This window comes from Eretmochelys imbricata, chromosome 14 (assembly GCF_965152235.1).
Source record: "Eretmochelys imbricata isolate rEreImb1 chromosome 14, rEreImb1.hap1, whole genome shotgun sequence".
Classification (NCBI taxonomy): Eukaryota; Metazoa; Chordata; order Testudines; family Cheloniidae; genus Eretmochelys; species Eretmochelys imbricata.
Window position 1 is genome coordinate 25608405 of NC_135585.1, and position 16410 is coordinate 25624814.

The window sequence follows — 16410 nt, forward strand, 5'->3', positions numbered from 1 at the left end:
AGTGAATGTGTCCTCAGCTCATTTGTATCACAGGGATCGAACATTGTTCCTTGTTCCAATGAAATGTCAGATGATTTAGGATTCTTCTGTTTCCAGTCTTTTCTAGAGTTGGCGCTGAAGTTCTGACCTACTGGAAGCCTTCTCTTTCAAAGTGGAGCTGCAAGACTCTGGATCAGTCCTTTCAGGCATGGTGATGAACGGTGTGATCCAACAGGAGCCTTCAGACCAGAACAATACACCCCGTGGGACTGAAGAAGAAAAGACACGGAAAGAGAAGGGTGCAGAAGAAGCGAAAGACTTAACCATATGCACCAAAGTCTCAGCCTTTGCCGAGAGGAAGAATGGTGAGTCCCTTTTCCATTCTAGTAAGAAAAGGTAGAACTGTCTGAGCAAGATCATGCTTGATGACAGCTGTGGAGTGATGCTAATGCAGGATTTAAGTGGATGGGAACTGTATTACTCTGGTGCTTTGAAAGATGCTTTGGAAGATAGTGCTTTAAACCTGTAAGTAAATGGGAGATCGGAAATTGCTCCTAAATTCAGTGTTTCTATGTCAGCCTTAAATGCTACTGTCAGACTGTCCCATACCCCTAATCACTTTGGTTGCCCTTCTCTGTACTTTTTCAAATTCTAATATATCTTTTTTGAGATGGGGCGACCAGAACTGCACACAGTATTCAAGGTGCAGGCGTACCATGGATTTGTACAGTGGCTATAGAGAACTATCCACAATGACTTCAAGATATCTTTCTTGAGTGGTAACAGCTAATTTAGAACCCATCATCTTGTATGCATAGTTGGGATTATGTTTTTGAATGTACTTTACGTTGCATTTATCAACATTGAATTTCATCTGCCATTTTGTTGCCCAGTCACCCAGTTTTGTGAATTCCCTTTGTAACTTTTTGCAGCCAGCTTTGGACTTAATTATGTTGAGTCATTTTATATCATCTGCATACTTTGCCACCTCACTGTTTACCCCTTTTTCCAGATCATTTATTCTGGGAGCGGTTTTTTTTGTTTTTTTTTTTAATCTCCTTCCTCTGAAGCATCAGGGATGGCCACAGATGGAGATGGGGCACTGGGCAGAGTGGGCCAGGGTTGTGAGGCGGCATAAACTAGTGGTATGCAAACTGAAGGATGCACCCCCACCCCGGCCCTGGGGGACGCAAGAGGTTCTCTGAAGGGGGGTACAAAGAAACTTCAGCCTTTTGCTCTTTTAAAAAACAAACATACAAATAACACTTTTCACAGCAGACTTTAGAGCCCTGAAGTGGGACTAGGATCCCATGGGTCTCTCAGGACCCACTGCCATAATAGCGGGAGTAAGATAAACATTCAACAAACAAGTGGGAGCAAGTGGGAGTGGAGTGGATATTGCAGGGTGGGGCAGGAGTGGGATTAAAAAAATAGTCCTCCTGTGCCACAAACCACATGAACACTCGGCCAGCAGCGGCTGCTCTCCAGCCGCCCAGCTCTGAAGGCAGTACCACTGCCAGCAGCAGCACAGAAGTAAGGGTGGGAATGGAAGGGAGGTGCAACAAATTCCATGAAAGGAAGGGGGAGGGGCGTGACTGGAAAAGTTTGCACACCACCGCATAAACCATTCTTTCTTCCAGGTGCTTGGCTGGGTGGTTCATGCTCACATGCTCAGGATCTAACTCATCACCATATGTGGGCTCGGAAGGGAATATTTCCCCAGGTCAGATGCGCGGTGACCTTGTGCCTTTTTTGCCCTACTTTGCAGCATGTGGGTGCGGGTCACTTACCAGGATTAGCTGGCTATCTCTCATTTAGCCATTTCCCTGCCCTAGTGGGGGCCTAGGGCTGCCTGTGGCACAGGCTAGTCTAGTCTCCTGTGGGCTGCGATACTTTGGTCTCATTTCCATTGTAGGTTTCAGAGTGCGGGGGCTTTTGGCCTTGAACTCTATGACTCTATAACACAGGGCCAGTTTCTGATCTCACTGACAATGGTGTAAATCGAGAGTAACTCCATGAAAGTCAGTGGAGTTACAGCTGTGGGAAACCTCTGTAAAGTGAGAGTAGGATAAAACCCAATCTATGCAAAGCCTGCTGGAGTTGTTTGCTGTTTCTTTTAGGCAGTATAAGGTAGTTGGCAACTGTTTAATATATTACATGATGAAAATTCCTTGCATGCACCATCAGCATTAAGTCTTCAAAAATCAGGAAATGTGAAAGTGAATCTTGACGTTACAATGCCTTGCTCCTTTGACTGCATGCATTACGGAAAATCAGGAGTAACCTGACTAATGCCAGTGGAGTTCTACCGGCAACAAACTGGAGTAAAGCAGTGATGAATCAGTCCCAGAGCCTTTAAGTAATCAGTCACATGCTATTTTTCAGTCACTATCATATCATGGGACCAATTTTACATACAATCATAGATACCTAAGATATGATCTTGAATTTAAAGACTGCTACTGAAGGCATACACATAAGGGTGCACAGTTAAGACTGATCTTTCAATAGTCAATTTCACAATTTACATTTCCTTGCAAGCTTCAAATAGTGTTTTGCATTTAACTTACCAAGGTTTTTTTAACGGTAAAGACAGAAAAGTTCCCAGCTCTGTAATTACTAGGCACCCACATGCCAAAGCCAGTTACTGCCAATCAAAATTCCTGGTAAACTATGCACTTGTAGATCAAGGGTGCACCAGCTGATCACAGTGAGACCGGTGTCAGCCTTCTGACTAATCTAGTCAGACTAATTAGTCTGACTAATCTGACTAATTTATACTGTGCTGTCATAGCACTCTTGGCTGCATACAACTCCATAGCTGCACCTCCTTATAGCTGGGTCATTTAAGAAATCCTTAGGAAAGAGTAAGCACCTCTGACACCCTGGCCAACCAGCCAGGGTGTTGCTGTCCTCCTAACCTTCTTTATTTTTCCATTTTAAATAAATATAATTGCCTGGAATGATCATCGTAAAGAGCCTGTTCCTCTAACTTTGGGAGAAGCTGAGCCCCTTCATCACATTTTGTCTTCAGCTGGAGTTGGCAAGCCTGCCAAGTGTTATGCACATTTCCCTTTGATGTAACAACTGTGATCTCATGCACAGCTGATGAGAGAGGCTGACGGCTGGCCCTTTAAATTCGTGGGTTGGGGAGGGAAGAAGAGGAGTGGCTGCTCCTCCCCGTAGCCTGTGTGCCCTCCCGGTGTGGAGCAGAAGCTTCTCTGACAGCATCTCTCTGCCTCACGGAGACCAGCATGATCCACTCTGCAGGGAGGGACCCAAAGCCTCAAGCCCTAAGGGAGCTTCTGGGCAGGGGTCCTAGCCCTCCCACTGCCCCCTAGCTGCTCCTGTTCCCAATCCTTCCCAAAGTGCTCCTGCCTTCAATCCTGCTGCCCATCCCGGTGCCAGACCCTCCCCCCTGTTGTCCAGGTGCCTGAAAAATCACCCTTGCTGTGGAGGGCCCAGTGACTCCCCTCCTCTCCTGCTGACTTCAGGGGGTGAGCAACTGGACCACACTCCCATCATCTCCAGGGCACTGCCAAGGGAGACCCCAGCCATTGTGGGACACAGGAGGTCCCTTTGCCATGGCTGGCTTCCCCAGCAGAGGCAATCCACTGCCCTCGCTGCAGGGGGGAGGGGGCAGAGACTGATATCATTGTGGGGGCAGGGGAGTATTTCTGGCAGGGGACCATTGCCTCCCTGTAGCCCCCCAGCCCCAGTAGGGCTTGGCTGGTGAGAGAAGGTCACTAACTTCCCCTCTGACCCCTGACCCCCAGCCCCTGGCCACACACACATTACTGGGAGGCCATGGACGAAAAGAAGTGAGTTTCACCCTCAAAAATGTCACACCCGGAGCTGTACATCTGGGCCATGATGCACTAAGGGTGCTCAGCCCCTTGCAGAATCCACTCCGAACAGGGATTGTATCGAAACAGCCCCGTCCAGCACCCCGCATGCATCAGTCACCTCTCCTGGCTGCGATCAACATACGTTTCCAACGAGTTTTACTCCCATCCGCCTGCAGAGCCTGCCCGGCTCCAAGGCAGGGTGACAGGGCTGCACTTTCTTGTGCAGCAGCAGCAGAACCATTTGCTAAGTTCCAGGCAGATACACCTGTGCAAAACCCGGAAGCCATACTGGCAACTGAGCCACACAGGAGTCAGTGGGGCCATCCGGGGTCACTTAGGGTAGGGGGCCACCCAGGGGTCACTGTGGGCAATGCAGCTGCCCAGGAGTCAAGGGTCACTGAGAGTAATGGTGCAACTAAGGGGTCATGGAAAGCAATGAGCCAGGGGTCACTGAGGGCAGTAGGGTCACCCAGAGAAGGGGGAGGTTTTGTTTGCACTCTCTTTGTGTTCCCTCTTGAGACAAAGAGAGAGACCAAGCAGGTAATCCAGCTCCTACTGAAATGATACATCTAAAATTACATAAATTGTAAGTAACAGCAAGGAAATGCATTAGATTATCTTTTGTTTTAGCTTGTGAATTTTCCCTGCGCCAAGAGGGAGTTTTATTCCTGTTTCGTAACTTTAAAGTTGAGCCTAGAGGGGCATCCTCTGTGTTTTAAACCTTTTTATTACCCTGTAAAATTACCTTCCATCCTGATTTTACAGAGGTGCTTCTTTTACTTTTTTTTTATTATGAAGTTCTTCTTTTAAGAACCTGCTTGGTTGTTAATATCCTAAAAACCCAAGGATCTGGTCTGCGCTCACCTTGTTAACCTATTTGGTTGGTATATTATTCTCAAGCCACCCCAGGAAGGGGCTTGGTGGGATATTTTTGGGGGAATAGGGCTCCAAGTGGCCCCTTCCATTAATATTTGTTTAAATCACTTGGTGGTCGCAGCAATACCGTCCAAGAACAAGGAAAGGAATTTGTGCCTTGGGGAAGTTTTTAACCTAAGATGGTGGAATATAAGCTTAGGGGGTCTTTCTTCTGGGTCCCCACATCTGTACCCCAGAGTTCAGAGTTGGGAGGAACCCTGACAGGCCGCATTCCCATGGTCTCTGGAGAGGAGAGGGGCCCCATTCCCATGGGCTCTGGAGATGAGGGGCCCTGTTCCCATAGGCTCTGGAGAGGAGAGAGGCCCCGTTCCCGAGGGGGCTGGAGAGGAGAGAGGCCCTGTTCCCATGGGCTCTGGAGAGGAGGGGCCCGGTTGATCATGGTATCCAAGGAAGCTGCAGCCCTGTTACTGGAGATCTTGGAATGCATGTCCTTTGCAGGCCCACATATCAGCTCCTCTCCTGAGTGCTCAGCTTCCCTGCCTCATTGGAGAGGACCTGAAAGGATGGTTTCGGGAAGTCCTGTCTACAGCCTTATTTACAGTTGCTAGGTCCAAAGATAAAGTGTTTGCTCTCTTTAGCTGAGCGTGGCTGAGGAATGTCCTGGGTGCCTCTCCTGAGGTCTAGCACTCCACTCTTTATGGGCACTGTAGACCTGCGGCAGCAGACTGACTGGGTCGGTATCCTGCCTTCTCTTGAAGTGCTCCTCTCAGGATCCATTTAGGAATTGTGCTCCTCGCTTTCAGGCCATGTTCAGACTTGCTCAGCCCCTACCTGGGCCATGTCTCACCCCTCCTGCTCTCTGCTCACTCTGTTTATTTAGTAATGGCTCCCTTTCTGTCCCATCACACAATCGCTGCACTGCTACCTCTTCGCCTCTGCCCGTCCCGCTGTGGGAACACTTTCCAGTGTCTCCCCTCATGTCTTCTCCCACTCATTTCAAGCCCCAGTGGAAATGCCCTTTCTCCCTAGTCCATGCCTCTCCATTACTCTTTCTCTTCTACTCCCAGTTTTGATTCTGTTGTATGATTCTGTGGCTGTAGGCCAAGGTTTGGGATGCGAGTTGTATGAACAATGCTCCGCCCTGGAGTCAGCCTGTTTGCTTTTAGATTGATCTCTCCAGCAATGACCTCATTGTATCACTGATTGTCACAAGAACACATGGATTCTCAAGACTTGTAAGTGATGCACCACATCAAACAGCTTCCTGAGAAGCTCTTAGTATTTCTCAAGGCTGCTCAGAGCATGAGGAGTTCTGCGCATCCCTCCCATGACAAAGGGAGGGCAAAATCTCAGGTGCAGATTTGCTTTCCCTTATGCCCTGCCCTTCCCTTTCTGGGCAGGCCACGAGCGACCACACACACTCGGCAGGATTTTGCCTGCATTGTGCATAACGTCTTCCATGCAGGTTTCCCGTTGCAGATTCTGGAGAGAAACACAGTCAGATTCTGTTGTTTATTTGTCTAGTGAAATAGACCCTCTGACTACCAGCTCCTCAGCCCCCCTACAACAAAGAGGAGAATTTGGAAATGCCCATCTGGTTTGTGTTTAGCATAATGTGCAGAAAGGTTGCACATTTTCAGGGACCTTGTTCATAAGTAGTAGATTGTACAACTGTTTATTACACAAATGAGGCTTTTTATTGCTGAGCTTTGTTGAGCTGCCAGTTGGGATAAAGAACACAATGTGCTTCATGGTCCCTATCAAGGAAAATTAGAAAGCATTAAATTCTGCTCAAACTATCAAGCACTGGAGAGCTGGTAATCAAATCCAGAAAACGCCTGCTGTTGGAAGGTCAGGGCTATCTTACTGGTGGTGCCTTTGAATCAATTACAAAGTCCCTTCGATAAAACATTAGAAAAACAATATATAGACTTCTGACCCCAAACCTCAACACAAAATGATACACCTCAGGCAAAAAGGGACCTGCTCTCTGTTGGCTTTGAGGGGTAACCTGAACTCCCCAAATCTTCTCTTCACTGATCTCCTGGCGAGCCGTCTACCCCGTGTGCATGTGTTTCAGTTTAAAGATATATAGGAATCCAAGTGTGGTTATTAAATTACTGTCTTGTCCCAAGCTCATTCTGGCCCTGGTTCCCCATAGCCAGGTAAGAGGTGCATCTGCAGGAAGATTTTCCAAATTAGCTTTAGATCCAAATCAAATTAATATTGCAAACAACGTATCGAACCCGAGTGATAGCTCGTCCCCAATGAAATATCAGCCTGCAGTCCTGAACCTCCAAGCCAGACTTTAATGCCACTTCAATCTGAGCGTAAGAGCTGAAGGAATTCCAAGAATCCAATGATATAAACTGTATTTTTAGAGCTGTGAGTGACTTGTGAGAGTGAAACATTGCAGGGACTAAAGATAGCACAAGTCAGTTTTTCCATGATTTATCACAAGAATGTTCGCAGCAAGTTAAAGTCATTGAATGGTGTGATAGCAGCACATACATGTTGGCATGTTTTCAAGTCAAGCCATTCATAACATATTTGTCACAGAACAAAATTTCCGTAATAAAACTTTGAGCAGCATCTCATTTGTAGAGGCACCACACAAGCCACTGAGGGGTTCGTTTATTTTCAAGTACATTCTCTCTCCTCAGCCGTAACCAGAAGGCAGTTCAAGCCACCTGATTGCAAGTTTCAAAATCTTCAGAAACTCTGACCCTGGGAGGGCATAAAAGAGACTGTGGCAGGTTGGAAAGAGCCACATGACATTTTGATTAAAAAACTAGAACAATATCAAATTAACATGACACAATTAAATGGATTAAAACCTGGCCAACTGATAAGTCTCACCATGTAATTGTAATCAGGGAATCATAATTGAGCCAGTGGGGTCTGGCAGAAATCTGTTCCTGGCTCTGTACCATTTAACATATTGATCAATGACCTGGAAGAAAAGAGAAAATCATCACTGATAAAGTTTGCAGATGACAAAAAAATTGGGGGACTGGTAAATAATGAAGAGGGCAGATCAGGATCACTTGGTAAACTGGGCACAAGCCAACAATGTGCATTTTAATACATGTAAATGTATTCATCTAGGAACACAGAATGCAGGCCATGCTGAGAGGATGCCGCCCAAAGTCCCTTGCTGAGGTTAAGATAACACAGACTTATAGATTCCAAGGCTGGAAGGGACTATTGTGATCATGTAGGCTGACCTCCTGCATGACACAGGTCAGAGACCTGCCCCAATATAATTCCTGGAGCAGATCCTTTAGAAAAACATCCAAGCTTGATTTAAAATGATCAGTGATGGAGAATCCACCACACCCCTGGGTAAGTTGTTCCAATGGTTAATTATGGTCACCGTTAAAATGTATGCCTTATTTCGAGTTTGAATTTGTCTAGCTTCTATTTCCAGCCATTGGATCATTTTAGACCTTTCTCTGCTAGGCTGAGAGCCCTTTACTAGATATTTGTTCCCCATATAGGTAGCTATAGACGGTGATCAAGTCACCCCTTAATCTTCTCTTTGTTAAACTAAATAGGTTGAGCTCATTGAGTCTATCATGATAAATCAGATTATCTAACCCTGTAATCATTCTCATGGCTCGCCTCTGACTCTCCACCAATTTATCAACATCCTTCTTCAATTGTGGTCACCAGAACTGGGCAGAGGATTCCAGCAGCAATCACACTGGTGCCAAATATAGAGGTGAAATAACCTCTCTACTCCTACTCAGTATTCCCTTGTTCCTATGTTCAGCTGATTATTGACCATGACCCCAAATCTCTGCTTCCCAGAATAGAGTCCCTCATCCTGTGAGTCTGGCTGACATCCATATTAAAACACTTATTGCTGGCTTGAGCCCTGTTTACCAAGCAATCCTGATCACTCCGTATCAGTGACCTGGCCTCTTCATTATTTGCAACTCCCCCAATTTTTGTGTCAACTGCAAACATTAAAAGTGCTAATTTTATGTTTTCTTCCAAGTCATTTTATAAAAATGTGAAATAGCACAGGGCCAAGAACCAATCCCTTGGGACCCCACTAGAAACACCCACTCAGTGGGGATTCCCCTTCTACAGCTACATTTTGAAATCTATTGGATAGCCAGCCTTTAATCCAATTAATGTGTGTGTATCACAGGGCATGCTCACTGCAAGGCACCTTCTCCTGGCTTCTCTATGAATTAGCTCCTTCCACAGCCGATGCCCCTTCTGTCATGCATTTGCAGGCCCTGCAGCCTCTCTCTCTTCTACAGCTCGGGGTGCTCTCTCTTCGAGGCTTGGCCCTCCAGCCAGATCCCTATCCATGCTTCACCTTCTGGGGTGGCGTCAAAGTCTGTCCACACAAACTGTCTCAGGCAGTCTTCCCATTCACTGCCCAGACTGTGCCACTTCCCCCGTGGCTGGTAGGGGAACGTGGATCCACCCTCTACTCCAGGTTTCAGCCCAGGGACCCTCTAATCAGTGGCCAAGGTCTGCACCACCGTGAACCTTGCTGCTGTTTGCCTCAGCCTTTTCCTACCCCTGTCCAAGTCCAGAGAGATACTGCAGGCCTTCTGCACTGCAGCCGCCTTCTTACTCCCTAATTCCTGACTTTATAGCTCCTCAGCCTGTCCTTGCCTGGCTGGACTTCACCTTCCATTAGGGCTTGTCTATCCATCTTAATTCTCCCCCAGGTGCGGCCTACTCGCTTAATTAGCCCCTTAACCCCTTCAGGTGAGGTGTGGGGTGAACACCCCATCACGGTGGACCATGTTAATTTTATAGCTCTCTATTTTTTTAATCAAAATGTCACGTGGTACCAAGTCAAATGTCTTATGGAAGTTAAAGTTACATCAACACAGTTTCCACGGTATGCATCCGATGAAGTGAGCTGTAGCTCACGAAAGCTCATGCTCAGATAAATTGGTTAGTCTCTAAGGTGCCACAAGTACTCCTTTTCTTTTTGTGAATACAGACTAACATGGCTGTTACTCTGAAACCTGTCACTATGACCTTTAGCATCCAAATTTGTAATCTCATCAAAAATAGCTAGCAAATTAGTTTGACAGGATCTATTTTCCATAAACCCATGTTGATTGGCATTAAATAATTTTAATTCTTTATGGAGTCCCATATCAGTCGCTCCTTTATCTTGCCCAGGATTGATGTCAGACTGACAGGCCTGGAATTACCGGGTCATCCCATTTACCATTTTTAAAAATTGGCACAACATTAGCTTTTTTCCAATCTCCTGGAACTTCCCCAGTGTTCCAATACTTACTGAAAATCAGTCCAGCTCTTTTAAAACTCTTGGATGCAAATTATCTGGACCTGCTGATTTAAAAATGTCTAGCTTCAGTCTCTTCTGCATAACATCCTTCAGAGTTACTAGCACATGAAAAGAGCATATGATATGACTAGGGTTACCATATTTAAAGTTCCCAAATAAAGGACACTACTGGGGGGAGGAGGAGCAGAAGAGGGGGTACAGGTAGGGGGTGCTGGAGGGGTATGTGTGTACTTGGATGGATATTTGGGAGTACTGAAGGGGGTTTGAGGGGTGCTGGAGGGCGTACCTGTGGCCTCACTCTCAAGGTGTGGGGCAGTGTCGTTCCCTGTCATGGTGGCAGGGTGGCTGGCACAGGTCTGGGATGCAGCATCAGCCCATCAGTCAGCGCTTCCCTGTGGATCTCTCCCCCTCCCCAGGGCAGGGAGCTAGGGCCTGGCCGTGTTACCGTTGCTGGCTGGGCTCTGAGGCCCCGTAGCAGGGCAGGTGACCCAGCCAAGAGGTGTTTGGCGGCTTTGCTTACCTGGTGGGCTGGGCTGCACGAGGGCTGGGGTGGGAGAGATCCGGCAGTGCGGATACAGGGAAGGAACCAATCAGGGTGCACACACAGCTTTTTCTGACTTGCAGTGTCTAGAGCAGAAAAATCCCAGATATTTCCTCTTATTTCAAAAATCCGCCCAGATGGAGGCCGAAGGATGAAAAAAGAGGTCACTTCTGGGAAAACCCAGGTGTATGGTAACCCTAGATATGACTACATCATCTGTTTTTTTCACCCAAATAGAGAATAGAAACATTTATTGAATTCTTCTCCCTTTTCTACATTATTATTGGTAACTCTGCCATTTCTCTCAAATAAGGGACCAGTACTATTGTCAGGATACTTTTTGTTCCCAATATATTTAACAAACTCCTTCTTATTGTCTTCAGCTCTGCTGGCCATAGTTTTTTCCTTGTGCCCCTTTTGCTTCTGTCAAGGTTCCTTCCCCACTCTGAACGCTAGGGTACAGGTGTGGGGACCTGCATGAAAAACCTCCTATCTTTACCAGCTTAGGTCAAAACTTCCCCAAGGTACAAAATATTCCACCCTTTGTCCTTGGATTGGCCGCTACCACCACCAAACAAATACTGGTTACTGGGGAAGAGCTGTTTGGAAATGTCTTTCCCCCCAAAATACTTCCCAAAACCTTGCACCCCATTTCCTGGACAAGGTTTGGTAAAAAGCCTCACCAGTTTGCCTAGGTGACTACAGACCCAGACCCTTGGATCTTAAGAACAATGAACAATCCTCCCAACACTTGCACCCCCCCTTTCCTGGGAAATGTTGGATAAAAAGCCTCACCAATTTGCATAGGTGACCACAGACCCAAATCCTTTGATCTGAGAACAATGAAAAACCATTCAGTTTTCTTACAAGAAGACTTTTAATAGAAATAGAAGTAAATAGAAGTAAAGAAATCACCTCTGTAAAATCAGGATGGTAGATACCTTACAGGGTAATTAGATTGAAAACATAGAGATCCCTCTAGGCAAAAACTTAAGTTACAAAAAAGATACACAGACAGAAATAGTTATTCTATTCAGCACAATTCTTTTCTCAGTCATTTAAAGAAATCATAATCTAACACGTACCTAGCTAGATTACTTACTAAAAGTTCTAAGGTTTCAGAGTAACAGCTGTGTTAGTCTGTATTCGCAAAAAGAAAAGGAGTACTTGTGGCACCTTAGAGACTAACCAATTTATTTGAGCATGAGCTTTCGTGAGCTACAGTGAGCTGATGAAGTGAGCTCACAGATGAAGTGAGCTGTAGCTCACGAAAGCTCATGCTCAAATAAATTGGTTAGTCTCTAAGGTGCCACAAGTACTCCTTTTCTTTTTTAAAAGTTTTAAGACTCCATTCCTGGTCTATCCCCGGCAGAAACAGCATATAGACAGACGGAGACTCTTTGTTTCTCTCCCTCCTCCTAGCTTTTGAAAGTATCTTGTCTCCTCATTGGTCATTTTGGTCAGGTGCCAGCGAGGTTACCTTTAGATTCTTAACCCTTTACAGGTGAGAGGAGTTTTTCCTCTGGCCAGGAGGGATTTCAAAGGGGTTTACCCTTCCCTTTATATTTATGACAGCTTCCCTTATGAATTTTCAACAATTCCTAACTTCCGATCTATGTTCATTACTATCAACTTTCTCTTTCTTCCATTTGTTAAATATTATTTATTTTATTTTGTATAGCTGCCTTCTCTGATGCTCTAAACCAAATTGTATTTTTAACAGCACAGCCTTCTTCCTCAGTTATGGGATTGTGGCTTTTGGGTATCTAGTAAGGTATTCCCAAACATTTCCCAAACATCATTCACATTTTTCTGATTAAATTCTTCCTCCCAGCTGATTTGGCTCATAATTGATTTCAGCTTTGTGAAATTGGATCTTTTAAAGCACCAAGTATATATATTACTGCTCTGGACTTTATTCTGCTTGTACATGATAAATGGGATCAAGTCACGATCACTTGTACCTAAATTACCATTAAGTTTTCACTCTGCGATCAGTTCCTCTTTATCCGCCAAGACGACGTCTAATATAGAATTCCCCCCTGCTGGATGCAACACTTTCTGTAGCCATCTCTGTCTGGTTCGGCTGTCTTTCTGCCTGTGGCTGCCCAACACTCACGCACACTCAGCCCCACCAAAGCAATACCCAGACCTCTGTGTTCATAAGAACATAAGAACGGCCATACTGGGTCAGACCAAAGGTCCATCTAGCCCAGTATCCTCTCTTTCGACAGTGGCCAGTGCCAGATGCCACAGAGGGAATGAACGGAACAGGTAATCATCAAGTGATCCATCCCCTGTCGCCCATTCCCACCTTCTGGCAAACAGAGGCTAGGGACACCATCCCTGCCCATCCTGAATAATAGCCATTGATGGACCTATCCTCCATGAACTTATCTAGTTCTTTTCTGAACCCTGTTATAGTCACATACAGCCCCCAGGGAAATCCCTCCACCCACATAGCTAAGCTCCTGACCAGCCTGTGTTTTGGGCAGTGGCTCCTATTGTTCCAGATATCTTACTCCAAAAGGAGCTTAACCGCAAAGGATGCCAGTGGAGCTGCTCCTGTGCTTAATGTTCAGGACTTGCTTACATGCTGTGCTGGAGCGTGGCCAGTGCTCGCATCACACAGGATCAAGTCCCACGTAGGAGGCTTTGTCTCCTTATATCACTTCCTCCGCACCTTCTTGTGCAGGATTTAACACTCAATATTTAGGCTTGTGTCCATTTTCTTTCCCTTATAACCATGACTGTGGTTAAATAAACTAAGTATGTGAGTGATTATAAACTTTCCCCTTTGCCGTCTGGAGCTGGATGAATACAAGTTCTGGTCCTCTGAACACAGTTTGCACTTACCTTCCCTCTTATTTATATTTGTGATTCTTTGCATGTTGGTTTTGCGACTGCACATCTTGTAAAGTCCTTTGACTTGTTCTGAGAACTCCACAAGGTGATGTCTCAAACAGCTTTCTCCCTGCTGTGACTGTCCCCAGAGGCCACCCTGGTTATGTCTACACTTGGAGCTGGGGGGAGAGAGTCCCTGCTCAAGCAGACATACGCACGCTAGCTCTCACTGAGCTAGTGTGCTAAAAATAGCTGTGTAGCTGTGGTAGCATGGGCAGCAGCGAATGGCAGCATCGGCTAACTGCCCTGAGTACAAACCCGCCCGGACCTTGAGCAGTTTTCCTCTTTCTCTAGAGCTAGGGTGACCAGATGTCCCAATTTTGTAGGGACAGTCCCAATTTTGGGGGCTTTTTCTTATATAGGCACCTATTACCCCCCATCCCTGTCCCGATTTTTTACATTTACATGGTCACCCTATCTGGAGCATTTGGGACTAGCTTCAGTCAGAGAGTACGCAGGAGGACTGGTGTGAGCTGGTCCAGCATTTCTGTGCTCCACATGGGAAGAAGATTTTTTACGGAAGGAGACTCTCTAATCTAGCAAAGACATCAAGATCCCATGCCTGGAAACTGAAGATGGACAAATTCAGACTAGCAATGTCATGCGAATGTTCAATGTTGGGCGTCATTAACCATTGGGACAACACACCCGGGATACCAAGACTTGGTGTCTCTGTCTAAAAGATCTGCCCTAGCTCACCCAGGCTTGTGGGCCTGTGTCATGCTGTTGGTTACACTAGAACTATGTTTCTCAGCAGGTCAGTTATGAAAGGCACTCAGTGGGAGGGTCACAAAGCACTGAAAATTATATCACAATCTCATCAAAGAAAATCTGGCTCCACCACATGCCCTGATTCTTCATGGTCAGGTATTCAATGTCAATCTCTTGATACACACACAAACACACACACAAATTCAACAGGCTTATCATTGGCAGCTTTGATGCATTTTACTCTTACTTTTATAGTAAATGTAACAGGACTGCAAAAAGTTTTGATTTCGAAGAAAGGGTCACCAGTCTAAAGAGATTGAGGAGCATTGGTCTAGAGGATCAGAATGCTGCCTTCTGGCCTTAAGATCCATGAATTCTGAACGTACTGGAATGAATCAGTTCTTGGTTAATGGACTGTCTGTGTTATATTTCTCCATTCACAAAGAGAAACGAGATATTTTCACTCTGAATGATTTTTAGATTAGGAGAACAACAAGAAATAACAGAAGTAAAGACTCCATGAGAGAGCGCACTCTGTGTGTGTGTGTGTGTGTGTGTGTGTGTATGTGTGAGAGAGAGAGAAAGCACGCGCACTCTGTGTGTGTGTGTGAGAGAGCATGCACTGTGTGTGAGAGAGAGTGTGAGAGTGAGAGAGAGCGTGCACTGTGTGTATATATGAGAGAGAGAGAGAACGCACTCTATGTGTGTGTGTGTGCGAGACAGAGAGTGCACTCAGTGTGCACGTACACACGTGCGTTTACACTGAGCTCTCTGAACTCTGCACACAGGTAAGTGCTTAGAGATCGAACGATGCAGTCCACAAAATCCCACTTGCAGCACAGATTCCTAGCTACACACCCCACCTCATTTGGAATGAACCACATTGTAACTGTCATTGACAGAGGTAGCCCCAGGCTAATATTGTTTGCCCTTGGAGCCAGATCCTGCCATGGCCTTGGCTGGCTAGCTGAGTGAAGAAGAGCCAGTCTGAGTGCTGTCTGTCAAGGATTCATGCAGGGAGGGTTCTGGACATAGCCAAAGATAACGGGGTGGTTACTGCAGCCCACACACAGAACCTGTGTGGTGACACAAGTGGGAGCTGGAAAGCCAGGTGCTGCAGGACAGTAGTGTGTCCAGCATCCAAATGCAGGAACCCTGTTATATTGGCTAACCAGAGTCCTGTAGCTTCCCCATGGTGACTGAAACTACCAGCTGTGTACATTATACCTGGCCTGGGGACTAGACACACCTCTCTCCCTGAGCCTACATTAGCTAGGCCTGCCCCTAGTGCTCCTTTGTAAGCCCTGGAAATGCTCTGGCTGCATGGCAAGACGCTCTGGTTCCACAGTGAGCTGTTCCCCGGCTGCACGGTGAGCTGTTCCCTGGTTCCATGGCGCCCTGTTCCCTGGTTGCATGGCAAGCAGAGGCTTCCTACAGCCGTTGCCCATGACGTTTGGCCGAGTCTGTGCTCTTTCTCATGTTTGTTGTGGGTACTCTTTTCCCAAAGTTTAGCTCAGCATGTGCTTGGGAATAGTTGTACTTACAGTAATCAGTCTCCGAGCCCAAGGCTGCATCATCTTCCAGTAACATCTGGCACAGTCACATTTCACACAGATGTTTAACACTGCGGGGACTTCCCAGTACTAAGCATGAGTGGCATTAGGAGAATGGCTACAGAAGAGGGGAAAGGCCTGGCTAGGAGGCTGTGTTCTGTTACTGCTGTGCAAACCACTTCCACTGTTTTAAATGAAGAAAAGGAGAAATTCCGAGCTGTTTCATCACCTGTGAAAGCAGGCCTACGTCTGGCCTGAGTCACTAGGCTGGACACGGGGCTCTGCGTAGCCTGGGTGGAAGGGGATCTTCCTTCCTAGGCTCCAGAGTGGCAGCAGAATCTCTGCGCAGCCACTAGTGCAGCCCTGAGGCTGCTGCACCCCTGTTACTCCTGCGCTGCTGCTCCACTGAGTGTTTGGAAAGGGTTGGTGAGTTCATTCAACGCCCTGTTCACTTCTCCCCCTCCCACCATGCTCTGCCTGTCAGTGGTATGCAGGGATGCCTGCTAAGCTAGGTGCTGCAATGTGCGTAGTGCATGTGGCACAAATCCTGCCCTTGCTGGCATTGCAGAACGAAATTGGTCCCACTGTATGCGGGGCTCTCCAGAGGGGGGGCAGGATCTGCCTCTTCCCTAGTGTAAAGCTGATTATCCCGGCACATGGACTCCGTACAGAACCTCCTATGGCCTCTCTGCCGTGCACAGCTGACAG

General features: G+C 46.6%; 1 protein-coding gene across 1 annotated transcript in view; it reads left to right on the forward strand.

Annotated features, from left to right (window-relative positions):
* Positions 1-296: 296 nt before the first annotated feature.
* MYOCD (myocardin) overlaps positions 297-16410 on the forward strand; it is a 229281-nt gene continuing 213167 nt past the window's right edge. Inside the window, exon 1 of the mRNA XM_077834102.1 lies at positions 297-344. The gene's annotated coding sequence lies outside the window, so the exon portion shown is untranslated. The remainder of the gene's footprint in view (positions 345-16410) is intronic.